Here is an 11,869-nt window from a genome sequence, read left to right on the forward strand (position 1 = left end):
GCAGATGCCTGACAATTCCAGATGCAGACATGTGTTCCCCTTCCCTATCAAGGTTTTCATTTGGTTTTGCTCTTCCAGTACTCTTACTGCGGAAAATACCTGCCACCCACTGAAAAGAACGCGTAACACAACTCACAGCAGTGAGTGGCATGGCAGAGGACATTGTAGTTATGTTACTTAATTAGGTGGGGGAAGGGCAGAAGATGTATTCAGATGACAGATATATTTTGCAGAGGGGTGGGTTTTTTGCTCTGTAAGACTTGGACAGTTGTGTAGTTATCAGTGTTTACACGTATGTGTAATTTTTAATCCTCTGCTTCTGAAACACACTTTTTCATCTTAGTGGAGGGAGACAAAAACACTTTGGTTGTTGCTTAGCTCATTGAAGGTGTTAGAGACGCCTACAGCAGCACTGCTCAAATCTCTACCAGTTTTAGCATTATTGCATGTAGCCCAAGAAAGGTTTAACATATTTTTAGTGTAATAGCATCCTCCCCCCGTCATTTTCCTTTTTCATCCCACTCCTTCTACTAACCTTCTGCGGGAAAGCTTCCCTTTTCTACTACCACTGTTGTTGAAAGGTTGCAATTATTATCTGTAATTGTTTTAACAAACAACAGAAAAAGAAAAATAGAAAACCAAAACAACAAAAAAATACACAAACCATCATGGAAACATACTACGACAATCCTGCTCTCTTGCCAACAACATCTGCTATTACAGGATGAATATATTCACTTCAAGACCTGCCTGTCTTTGCATATGACAACACACCAACTGTAGGACAGGAGAAGGCCTAAATCCAGCATGTGCAGTCACATGGTAAGCAGGGTATATAATGTTAAATCTTGTACATGCCACACGAACAGTCTCAGTTAAAGGATCGCTAATAAATGGGCTAAGGAAGAAAGATATAATATTTGTCATGAGTAAAGATCCTGTATTTATTACCTACAATCAGATTTCCCTCTGGCACAATGTATTTATTTTCATACTATTAGCCTAAAATACCAGTCTTGAAATTTTACACGCCATTTTACTGAAATCATCACTTGAGGAGCGCTCTTTTCAATGGAGTACTTCAGTTTTCTGCAACATTGTGCTGCAATATTTTCTTTTTTCGCGAAACACTCAATAAGCTCCACCAAACAGACCGCTTCCCCTCCCCCACCAACACACAGACACACCACACACACACTTTAAGACTTGTGCATCAAGAAAGGGAAAAACGCCATACAAATCCTCGTGGAAAACAGCAAGAGACATGTTAAAGACAACATAAAGGAAAGCCTTTATTCAGCCTAAACACCGACTTCGAGAAATTAATATGCAAGCCTAACTTTTAGGGTGTGGCTTTGTGTTTTTTCCCCTTTTTGTTCCGAGCAGGATGTCTACTCGAGAACCCAACAACATATAATTAAACAGGTCAAGGGTCATTCCCTTTACATCACACCACACCGATGTTTAGCCGCGCACCGCACCGAACCGAAACATCAGCCCAACCGCGGAGAATAAACCAGCGCCACAAAATGGGGCACAGGCTCTGCGCGATGACAGCAGCTGAGGGAAAGGTGTCCACCACCTTCCCGCCCGGCGGCGGCTGCACCCGCCGCCCCGCCGCCGGGCCCTTCCCCGGCAGAAACGGCCCCGCCGCCGGGCACGCCGGCCCGGGACCTGAACTGGTGTGCAACAGGTCTGCAGCCCCGCAGCGCCCGGCCCCGGCCCCGGTCCCCCCGGGCGCCCCGGCAGCACCGCCGCCCCTCCGCCCGCCCGCAGCGCTGGTACCCGGGCTGGCGGAGGCGGGCATCACCGGGGGCGGCCGGGGGCGAGGCGGGGGGTAACTTGTTTACCTACTTGGAAGTAAACTTCGATGTACGGGAGCGATCGGCCCCTCCGCCCGCTGCCGATTCAAGCCCTGGCGATGAATGGGATCCCCTCCCCCACCCGAGCTCTGCAAACTCCACACTTGAGCGTGAATACCTCGCATTTCCCTCCCCCCCGCCCCCCCGAGCACTTTTTTTCTTTTTTTTTTTTAAGAAAAAAAATACATCAAAATACTATCTCAGGAGTAGGAGGCCGCTCCAGAAACTGCCCCCCTCCCCCCCCCCGGTGGGTCTGCTGGGGGGCAGATGAGAGCACACCCGCTGCCGAAACGGCAGCCCCAGGCACACCGCCTCGGCCCAGCGCTCCCACAAAACACACCACACAAGACCCCAAAACGCCCGGGTTCAAAAAACTTCGTCATAGCAGGCAGGGGCTGCGCGACCCCCACCCCACACCCGCGGCGGGCCAGCCCGCCGAGCCCAGGCGGGCTGCAGAGGGGAGGCCGGGCCCGCCGGCCCCCGGCTCGGCTCGGGGGGCTGCGCCAAGAAGGACGTTTGTCACCTCGGCGCGCGTACAAGGAAAAAAAAAAAAAGAAAGAAAAAAAAAAAAAAAAAGGAAGAAAAAAAAAAAGGGTCCCCAGGATGAATAATCCGCCTCGGAAACTCACCTCGCTCAGCGGGCGTTAAAGGCACAGCTCCCGCTCCCGCGGGCGGCGGGGGAAAGCCTCAACTTCTGCGGGCGGCGCTGGCGGAGACTTTCCCTCACTTGCCGCGCATGGTGCAACTCCTCTTCCCCCGGGGTCCCGGCCAGCCTGCGAGGAGACTGTAAATCCCCCTCGCCGCCGCCGCCGCCGCACACGCCTCCTCCTCCCCCACCGCGCGCACAGGCGGCACAAGGAAGTCCCGGAGAGTGGGAAGGGGAAAACGGAAAGTTTTGGGGCGGAATGGCGGTCAGGAGGTGCCGCGCCGAGCGGCGGGCAAGTGGCGGGGCCGGTGCGGGCGCGCGGCGGCGGCGGGAGCGGCGCTGAGGGGAGCCGGCCGCGCCCGGGGCCCGCCGCCGCCGCCGCCACCTCCGGGCGGGCGGGAGGGAGGGGAGGGCGGGCGGCGTGAGGGGGACACCGGGGGGCGAGCTGCGGGGCCCGGCGGGGCGATGAGGGCCGGGGTGGGGGGCTAACCCGCCGCGCCCTCCCCCACCCGGGTCCGGCGCAGCCCCACGCGCGCAGGCAGACGCGCAACTTCAGGCACCGCGGGCGGCCCCGGCGCCGCCAACGCCCCCCGGGTGCCCTCAGGTAACTCCCGCCGCCCGGCGCGCTCGGTGCTGCCGGGCCGCAACGCCCTGCGCCGCCCCCGCCACAGGCGCCCGGCGGCAGGGCGGGCGGGCACGCAGGCACGGGCACGGAGGGGGCAGCCCCGCGTTCACCTTGGGCGAGCCCGGCCGCCCGCCGCAGGGCCCCCCTCGCTGCCCTCCCCCCGCACGGACGGCGCCGGCGGGCGCTCCGGGCCCCGCTCCCGCTGGCCGTTATTACCGGCACTGTTACTTATCACGGCTAAGTTTGGGGTCGGGGAGGCGCACGGAGCGGCGCCTCACGCCCGGCTCTGCGGGGCCGGGCCGGCACAGGACCGCATTGTCAGAGCCCGCACGCAGGCGAACAAGGCACACATCGCTGTCAGCTACCGCGGCGCCTGGTCCGCACGCCGAGGCGGGCAGGGCGCGGCGAGGCACGCTCCCCGGGCCGGGCTGCCCTCCCCGCACGGCACGGCACGGCACGGCACGGCACGGCACGGCGGCTGCTCCGCCACCGCGCCGCGGGCAGCGCCCCGGTGCTCGGCGAGGCGGCAGGCTGACGCGGCCTCCATACTTGTGAATCAGCAGAAACGCCGGGCTTTATTGCTCGTCCGTGGAAGCGCGACACCCGGGGTGGGGGGTGGGGGTAGTGGTGCAGAACCGCTGCTGCTCTTTAGCCCCCAGCCTGCCCGTCCTGTCCCACGCGTGTCCCCGTCCCGTGTGTCCCGCGTCCCCCCCGCCCCCCATCCCCCGGGCGGCGGTCGCGGCGCGCGGCCCCGCGCCGGCCGGATGATGCAACGCGGCCCGGCTCCATGTGCTTCCCCTCCCCCGCCCCGGCCGCGGCGGGCGCCGGGCTCCAGTTTTTTCCGCCTGGAGGGTCACCCGGCGGCTGATTGATTCTCCTTTCGCCCTGCTCAGTCATTCGGGGTTGGAAAGTAAATAACAAGTTGACATCATTACCGCGCTCCGCAGTGCCCCGCCGCGCCGCGCCGCTACCGCCCGGCGACGAGTAGCTGCGCACCCAAAATCCCCGCCGCACCGCGCCCGGGCCCCGGGCCTGCTCCCGCCCGCCGAACCCTGGCACGGCGAGGCCTGCTGCCGCCCCCGGCTCGGCTCGTACCTCCGCAGCGCCGGAGCGGGGGCCCCGCCACGCTTTTTGTGGCCGTCGCTGCGCCGCGACCCCCCCTCACCCCGCCCGGCCTCACGGCTAATGTCATGCAAATTATAAGATTATCTGGATGTTGCCCGGGTGTTCTGCCTCGGTGGGCTCATCCTGGTGACAGCGAGACTTCACCCCCCGCCCCGAAACTCGTATTTATTAGTGGTTTATTTTTCCAAATGACCTTTCTGCTTTTTTTGCCTTTTTTGGGTTTTATTTTGACATGAAAGGGAATGTCATGCTCGTTACACATCTAGCCCAGAACCTACATACGTGCTGTCACCGAGAGTTCTTATGGAAAAAATATGACGTCATCCGAGGCAAGCACAACAAAGATCATCACTACACACGTTCATGTATGTTTTGAAACAACTCTCAGAACGCCGGGGAATGTTATTGCGGGCTAATGTGGCTCATTTTCACGTTCAGAGCCCGGAGATCGCAGCGCAAGGCCATCACACAGGCGTGCAAACAAACGTCTCCTGTTCTAAATCAGCTCCCATTTTTCTGACTTATTTTTGAAATCAAAACCTACATTAGGTTTTCATTACTTGACAATGTAAACAAAAGTCCCTCCTGGTTTACAGTGAGATGGCAGTGACTTTTTTGTTATGGTGCTTTTTGTTTATTTGCTGTCTTTTAAAGTGCTGCGGGCTTCCAAATGAGGTAAATTCATCAGAAAATGGTCCTAAATCAAGACTTGCCTAGCTTTTGAGGCTTGGTGTCCCAGCAAGGAGGCTGGGACTGTTCCCACTCCTGTGTTCTGCAGAGAGCAATGAAGCTCTCACCCCCTCCATCAGGCCCAGGGTCCTTGCTGCGTGTTTGATTTTTCACTGCTGAGGAGCAGCACGTGTTCATCCTATGCCACCTGGATGCTCTGGCTCGAACCTCCAGCTCAGTAAGCCCCCACGTCCCAGCTAATTTTCAAATTAATTTTCAATTAAAATTAACAACCAAAAAACAACAACCAAACAAACAACTGTAAAGTGATGGTAGACTAAAAGATAGAAGAATGAATCGTGGCTCTGGCCATTACAGTATTTTTGGCCTTCGTGTAGCAGAAGACCCCAAAGCGACCATGTATAAAAGAAATCACCAGGTTTTTGAGAGTCTTGGTTTTTCGGTTTCATAACTCATGACGCAGCAGCGGTGATCAGTGGCAATGCTACGGCCCTGCAGCTCCAAACGAAGGAAGCCAGAGTTGTGGTTTCTTACCCTCATTAAAATGGAAACCTAAACCTGAAACAATCAAAGTCAAGGGCTAGCAGGGTTGGCCTACTGTGGAGATAATGGGATCATAAGACAAAATATTTTGCATTTTGAAAGATGAAAGACATTGTTATTTTTCTAGTGCTTCATCGTCACTGTGTTGGTAACTGTTTCTAACTAGGTTTTTCCCCCACACTATGTTTTTCAGTTCTCTGTCTATGCAGATGAAAGTAAGGTCTCTCAAATAAGTGAATCATTCAAAAATAAATAATTTGTTCTACTTTTATGTAGCTGTAGTTAAATAATTCTCCTCACATAAAAATCTGAAATATGGATTAATTATTTACTCCTGCTATGAACTGTAAAAAATGTGGGTCTGCTAATCTGCTAATTAAATTTTTAAGAGACTTAATATACAAAATTTTGATATGATAGTGAAAACTGAACTGGTGTTTTATCTTGAATAGATGCCTCAAGACTATTTGGGTAGAGGTGCAGTGTGCAATTCTTACATTGTAATACGTAGATACTCTATAAACTGAAATGTGACATGGTAGGCACTAGTTCTGCAACACTTAGAAATAAGTTAAACATAAATGCCTAGCTTTCCTATTATGAGTTGTCCTGCCAGACAATTTGTGGAGGGAAAGTGAAGACTTCTAGCACATTATTGTTGTTATTATTGTTGTTATTATTATCATTATTATTGTTATTATTTAGCACACCTGTGGTGGCAAGCTTTTACTTCTATGTGGGCATCTTTACAGTATTTGCTATTTTTCAGATAAATGTTCTCATAGAATCACTGATGTGAGCAACTGCTACGCAGCATCAAAAAATGGTTTCTCATTTAGCCACTTGTTAATACCAAGAATTTCACTTTTAAAAGGAAATTCTGATTGACTAAGATATTTTCAGGAATTGAGACAATCACTGGTAATTTTTTTTCTTCACGTATTACTTCATTGATATCTTTGGACTAGACTGAAAGCTTTTGCTTAATTCATGAACAGTTGTGCAAGCAGACCCCTTGAGTAAAAACAACATTATCACAAATCAAAAAGCAAAGCGGGAGACCTTGTTTCAAAGTTTTTAGAAGGCAAAACTGTCAAGAATATTTTGATTTTGCAAAGCAAGCATGGTCTGACCCTTTTTCTACCCTCTCTACCCTTTTTCTCTCCATGGTTTGCTTCATATGGCTTGTAATACCTGCATTTCCTAGCGGTATTTTTTCACCCACCTTTTTGAGATGTGAAGATCTAGATTCCTTGGACTTGAACCGGAATTCAATTGACTCTGATAGGAATCTAATAGTTTCTGATATGAATTTTGATGCTATTACACTGTTGCAGAGGTTGCAAACTGGGATGTGCTATTCATAGTTTCTTCCCTGTGCCGTTATACAATCAATGCACATCTTCCGCTGCTCAGGGACACTGCGTATTAGGTAAGCGTTATGCCGAGTGTATTTTTGCTTCTTGATATAAGATGATAAGAACATACTCAGTGATCCTTCCAAAGTACAGTTGCAAAAATCAAAGTAAGTTAGGGCAACACTCCTATTTACTATATTGTTTCGTATGTGGAACATGTATTTGTTATTACTTAAGGTAAAATAAATCAGAAACTTTGATGCATGTAATCTACACTCCTCTGATTGTTTAGTGGGCTGACACAAAGGGCTGAGCTAGCTGTATGTGTCCCTTAGGATCCTCAGATGGAACAGAGATTTTTTTTATGTTGCTCTAATTTACTCTTAGAGACAGTTTGGCCTCCTGCCAGTCTGGGATAGAAAGAAGAGGGAGGTGATCATCTCTTTCCTTGTCTTCCCTCATCCATGCAGTGTTGCATGGCCCCAGCTGTGCTGAATTAATGCCTGGGACAGCTTATGATTTCAAGCCTTTTTTCCGCCCATGAAAGATTTTAGAAGAGAAAGCAGTTCTACCTAGGAGCTGGCAGCAGTGAGTGAAACACCTAGAGAATTAACAGGATCAGATCCCCTGTGGAGAAGCCAGACTTAGGCAGAGGTTGTGCTGTGGATGTGAGAGATGTTAGCCATGTATCATCTCGCTCAGTTGCTTGGGCATTCTGGAGGTACATGAGTCCTGAGCGTTGTGACGGTGCTGTCGGATGTCCTGTAAGGATAATCTTACCTTCTGAGGCCAGCAGCAGGAGCAGCCCTGCTAGCATACTTCTCAACGTGGCTAAAGTGAGGTGGGAACCAGGAGCCTAGCCCTGGAGAAGACTTAGCCTTCCTGAAGAGCTCTTGTTAATACAGATTATAGAAAGGGCCCAGTGGGGACCTTTTCAGGAAAGCCTCGAGGAGAGACCAGTCCCTCTCACGAGAAGCGTGCATGCAAAAGAGCAAGCAAACAAGAGTTTGATGGAACGAGGTGTGTCTGTCTACATAAGCAAGTAGATCAGTGCAGGTGGGTAGGATGAAACAGTGGTTGTAAGGACCAAACATCTGCATTGCACCAACATCTGCCTCCAGATGCCTCTTGGGGCTGGGGGTGTCGAGCCCCAGGCTGGTCCTGCAGACTGCCTGATGGTGGTCGATTGGGAGCAGCTTGGACACGCTCCTGAGGTGCACCAGTTGGGTTAGTTTCACGGAAAGGGAAACCAGTTCTCATGCTCAGAAACCACTCTGCTCTGCATACCAAAGCACAGTAGGGGAGGAGAGTCAGGAGATTAATTTTAGAAGAGCACTCCTGATTTAGACTGAGAGTGGTGTAGATGCAGTCTGCCATAGTTCCCTGTTTCTACTGACATTGCCTTGTACAATATTTTACACTTTAAAAGGTTCCCCTTAATTCAGTGGAATTACTCAGGATTTAAAGCATGATTCACTGTTGTAAAATGTACAACATATGGATTGCTTCCCTTGCTAAATGCAAAATTTTTGTCTCAAGAATTCTGAAATGGCTTTTCTTTACACAATCTCTATGGCTACTGAAGCACACAAGGTGTGCTGTATCACTTCTAGATGCAAGCTGCTATTTTTGGCAACAATGAATAGAGTGGTGAAGGATTCTGAAGAAGCTCACATACATGATGCTAACGCTGGCAGAAAACTAACCCGACTGGGAGTGCCTCACCTGGTGCCACAGCCGAAAGAGCTGCTGTGACTACTGGGTACGCAGAAGGGGACACGTAAGGAAAGAGAACAGAGGTTATGCTACCTGTCTGCTTCGCACTGGTGGGGTGACTACTGGTGGGAATAAAGTAGTCCTATTTAGTTATCTTCAAGATAGGATGTCGATAAATTGGAGGAATTACAAAGAGTACTGATAATGACAAAAGGAATGGAAAATGGCTTACTTGTAAAGATAAGGATCTGTTTAACTTATCGATGAAGTAACTTAACCCTCTGGAAGAACCAAGGTGTGCGAAAAGAGCTAGCAGAGATTCTTCAATTTATCACACAAAGGTAGGGAGATGCACAGCTAGAAGTTACAAAGCAGCAGAGAAAATTAACCAGCGAAATCACTGGTATGGATATTCTTTAACTGGAATCTTAAATCAAGCATGGCTACTGAGTCTCAAAAGGCACCAAGAAGTCCTGTGGCCCATGCTACGATGTTATACAGTTAAAGCAAACTATTGCAATGGTGTTTTCTAGCTTTAAAATCTTCAAACACAGACCTCTGAGAAGTGGTATTTTTAAGAACCAAGTGTTGTTGGCTAACTATTTACTTACCAGTCTAATACAAATTTCTCTCAAGCCTATTGTAGATATCCTAACAACAGAGGAGTTTTACTTTGCTTTCCCAATTTGCACATGCATTATTTTTACAGGTGTGTGCAAAGTGACTGTTTCTCTATTTTTAACAGGAATAGCTTTGTTTAAAACAAAGATTTTCGCTGAAGTTTTGGGATATTTTTCTTTTCGCATCCTAGAAGTTATCTCTAGGACCTTACCCAAGACAGGGAAGAAAAACAAAGAAATGTGTAATATCCAAACTCTTTGCTGTAGCAGTAAACCAAACTATTACAAGGGTAATGAGTCAGACCTGCTTTTCGGTTTTAATTTCCATGTGGCTGTAGTTGACCTCATGCAGTTTACCCCCTCTATTCACAGGGTGCAGTGCTCTACATGAACATGAATAAAAATACATGAGAGGGAGGAGAAACTCAGCTTATTTTCGATGATTAAATTTAAAATGTAGTACTAGTAAATGTTTAAAAGACAGTTATAATATTCAAAATGCAGTAAAAATCAATATTTTAAAAGTAAAAATAGACTTCCTAATTCCACCCTTTGGCCAGCTGTTAAAAAATTGGGTATTTACATTAAGACATTCAGGCACCAAATGTATTTTTAGTCTCTGTCTTGTTCCCCTTGAAATCAACAGTGGTTTTGCACCTACTTCAATGGGAGTATAATAAGGCCCTTCATTTACAATACCTTATAACTACTGGGAAAACAGTGGATACAATCGGGATGAACGAACCTTTAGTAAGTAATCTTTTTTTTTGTACTATTGCAGTTCCTAAATAACACAGAAAGTCATTTGAAAGACTGAGCAGTGATGGAGAAACAGGTTCATTAAATCAGTACAAATCTCCATTACAACCAAAACGGTTCCTTAATTCTTTACTGTCCTTATTCTAAACCCTAGTATTCCTACTTCCATCTGTCAGTGCTGCTAAGTGAGAAGTTCCTTTCTTCCTTCATTCCTTCCTCCCCCCTCCCTGTCTCCATCCTCATTGCATTAGCCCCCCAGGTAACTCATTTTTGCTGCAGCCCCACACCACACAGATGCTGCACCTCATCCTTTTCATTGAACCCTACAGTGCTGACATTTTCTCACTAATTTGAGCATTTCCCTTGATGTTGGTATTAGAAACACAAGTTAGGAAAGATAATTGGAATGAAGTAGTTTCTGTATGCCCCTTAGCCATCTTCCTTGAATATCTTCCTGGTGTGGCTGAGTTTTAACTACACATTTTGAGAATTCCAAAACCAGGTTTGACAGCTTGGGCTTCAGACTATAGCTTCCTTGCGTTGTGTCATGGTAAGTTTGTGACTGGCAATATTTTCACAAGCTGCAGTTGCTTATGATTCCTCTGTGTAATTTGCTCTGTGTAAACTGCTGCCTTTTTTCTTTTTTTCTTGATAAAGAGGAGAAATATTAAAAGGACATAAAAGAGTACATTGTTTTGTGTTTTCTATACTATATTCTTTTGTTCTTTTATTTTCAAGACTTTAAGCATTTCATTTAAATTCAATTGAAATTTTGAAATGAAGGATGCAAATCTGTGAGTCAGCTTGAATCATTTTGAATCATTTACATAAGCTTCCTCATTATAAAATTATTTCTTTATGTAGCCTTAGAACAGAATTAGCTTGTCAGCCCTAAGCTTTTTCTTCTTTTTTTAAGGATGCTGACCATCTAATGCTAACTAACTTATCTAAGTGGCATCTCTAACTCTGTCAATCATGCAAGACTGGAGAAAACATAACTGAGAAGTGAGGTAAGCCCAGAATTTTCATAAATATACTAAAAGTGGAACTGAAAGTACCCTTGGGTATATTATTAAACTTGCTATATTTTTCTTTTCTTTTTCTTGAAGAGAAACGGAATCGAAAACAATCATTGTATGCATTATCAAAAATTAAATGCTTTTGAAAGAAAATTTAGATCTAAAGTCAATATTTTTATGAGTTCTAGTGTAACACTAATTGCAATATTTTCTGTTTCTATATATTAACAAATCTAGATCAAGCCCTTTGTGATAAGAATAGAGGCAGTGTCTTTACATACTTATTGTTGTGTATTTGTACGTTTATTCACTTATTTCCCTAATAGAACTTGAAGAAGCCTGATACCAAAATTACCCTGAGGCAAAAATCTTTAAACCAATATGCAATACACAAAGGATTTTTGCAACACAGGGATACTATCAGGTTAAAAGATATCAACTAAAATGGCATCTAATTTCAGCACTAAGTGTTCACAGAATCAGGTTTAAAGTTATCAACTAAAATGGCATCTAATTTCAGCACTAAGTGTTCACAGAATCAGCCTCAAGATTAGGGTGAGACTGTGTTGTCGTTCAAGCTGATTGCTCTGTAACTTTCCAGATAGAGAAAAGACTGGTTTGGGGGGGTGGGGGGGTGGGGTTGAGTCTTATGGACTCTCAGTTCTACAAATCTGTCCCTCCAGATGAACTTGGACTTAATTGTAAGAGCAGCTGCAAGATTTTCAGCTATCACGCAATTTCCGTAACAGTCTACATTTACACTCATCAATGTCTATATTTACTATTGTAAGAGTAATGAGTAGCCTAGCCAGAAAGATTTATCTGAAAACTAGAGCCATGTGAGCATTTGCAACTAGAGTGTGGTCACTAAATAGAATATAATTACTTTTTCTCTCTTTTCTTTGC

The 11,869-nt window shown here is 47.3% G+C and overlaps 1 protein-coding gene across 5 annotated transcripts in view; it reads right to left on the reverse strand.

Annotated features, from left to right (window-relative positions):
* The window catches only part of TBL1X (transducin beta like 1 X-linked), a 195,838-nt gene extending 192,840 nt beyond the window's left edge, over nucleotides 1–2,998 (reverse strand). For 4 of the 5 annotated variants that reach the window (XM_080376934.1, XM_080376937.1, XM_080376936.1 and 1 more), the window contains exon 1: nucleotides 2,492–2,998. The gene's annotated coding sequence lies outside the window, so the exon portion shown is untranslated. Of the gene's footprint in view, nucleotides 1–1,854; nucleotides 1,988–2,491 lie in introns of those variants that run through there. The other variant, XM_080376933.1, reaches the window with a different exon arrangement.
* Nucleotides 2,999–11,869: the final 8,871 nt, after the last annotated feature.

The sequence above is a fragment of the Falco punctatus genome, assembly GCF_963210335.1.
Source record: "Falco punctatus genome assembly, chromosome: 2".
NCBI classification, from domain to species: Eukaryota; Metazoa; Chordata; class Aves; order Falconiformes; family Falconidae; genus Falco; species Falco punctatus.